The sequence below is a fragment of the Oculina patagonica genome, chromosome 4, assembly GCF_052425735.1.
Source record: "Oculina patagonica isolate OP01 chromosome 4, crgOcupat, whole genome shotgun sequence".
Taxonomy (NCBI): Eukaryota; Metazoa; Cnidaria; class Anthozoa; order Scleractinia; family Oculinidae; genus Oculina; species Oculina patagonica.
This window is the reverse complement of record NC_135761.1, coordinates 43505067-43506830: the sequence shown is the minus strand read 5'-3', so window position 1 is coordinate 43506830 and position 1764 is coordinate 43505067. Positions and strand designations below refer to the sequence as shown.

The following is a 1764-nucleotide window of genomic DNA, read 5'->3' as shown; positions in this document are numbered from 1 at the left end:
TAGCGTGGGCTATTTTGAAACCAGCAAAGTTATTCGATGATTTTTTTGGCACGGTGAGTGTACTACCATGTTATTGTTTTTCATCGTGGGTCCATTCAAAATAAAGGTAAATACATAGAGGATGCGAAAAAGGTGGCATTAATATCGACTTACTGACTGACAAAAACGTGCTAACTTGTCCCCGAACGGTTTATTTCAGTCTAACACGCGTATGCCATCTAGTGCCATTAATGTCAAAATTCTGTCAGCTTGCAGTTTAAAGTACAGGGCTAAGTAAAAAGCTGATTATTATGCTGCAAAAAGACCAGTAAAAATAAAAAAAGGAGTATGGATGCACTTGGCATACTTGCAAATGAACAAAAGACAGAAGGAAGGAAGGAAGGAAGGAAGGAAGGAAGGAAGGAAGGAAGGAAGGAAGGAAGGAAGGAAGGAAGGAAGGAAGGAAGGAAGGAAGAAACGCATGCATGCACGTGAGTCAATAAATTAATAAAAAAAAAAATGATGTTGTTATTTGCAGGTAAATATCATATTTTACACTCACCATGAACTTCAACAGCTGGAACGTGTTCTAGGGTGTGTGTTTTGGGGTGACAGCAGTTATCATCATCATTAGTAACTCCATGTCCATTTTAATCCTTCTCAAGCGAAGGCTACGCAAACGTTCTCATTACCTGTTAATCGATTTGGCCATTGCTGATTTGTTGGTGGGTTTATTTGCAATACCGATTTATATGGTCGATGTCATTTCTGGAGACAAACTAGTACCAGTACTCGTGCTTGATTGCGTGGATATGTTTACAGGTTTTGCCTCTATTTTCACCTTGGCTGTTATGTCTCTCGAAAGACTCCACGCTATCGCTCGACCACTACGTCATCGGCAGATATCCTCACATAGCTACATCATTGCCATGGTAACGCCATGGATCCTCTCCCTTATTGTGACTTTGACTCGAGTGTTTCTTGGCTTTTCTGTCATGAAAGATCACCAGTTCTTAATCGTTATCATTATCAGCCTATCGACCCCTTTGCTGATGACTTGCACTGCTTACAGCGTTATTTGGAGGAAGCAAGCTTCTCAGCTACAACATGAAGCTAGAGCCAGGAGGGAGGCCAAGCTAGCGAAGACATTGTGTTTAGTGACAGGAGCATTTGTGCTGACGTGGCTGCCATTCCAAGTTTTAATAATTGTGTTAAATAAGTGCGTGCCATGTAGGAGTGTACCCATTGTAGTTGTTTACATAATTAAGCTCCTTCAGTACAGTAATTCGTTCATTAATTTTATCATTTATTGCGCAAGAATGAGAGATTACAGAAAAACTGTTTCAGAAACATTTTTCAGTTGCAATTCTTGTAACTGAACCCGTGCCAGACATTGGGAAATTTATAATCATGCAAGGGCCCGGTTTCTCCGCTCATGGGAACTAAGAGAACATTCTAAGAGATTCTGCTAGTATAGCAGGCCAGGAATGCGCAGTTCAAGTTTCAGTTGAAAAAATATACTGAAGAACTCATCTGGATTAAAACCTTGCGTCGAAGTACGCTTTATGATAAGAGTGTTGCAGTTCTAATTCTTAAATTCGACGAGTTAAAAAAAGTCATAACTTGAAATGATTTAGGGAAGTTATCTAAACATGTCATGCTGTTGAAAGTGTTCAATTTTTTTCAGGATAACATTCGGATACGTTATAAAATTATCGAACTAGAAATTTTTGTGTCATCTTTAAAAAGTACGAAACTTTTGCAAGAGCATTATAAGTTCGGTTT

General features: G+C 39.1%; 1 pseudogene; it reads left to right on the top strand.

The window, feature by feature from the left end:
• Nucleotides 1-542: 542 nt before the first annotated feature.
• Nucleotides 543-1358, top strand: LOC144648754 (histamine H2 receptor-like; annotated as a pseudogene).
• Nucleotides 1359-1764: the final 406 nt, after the last annotated feature.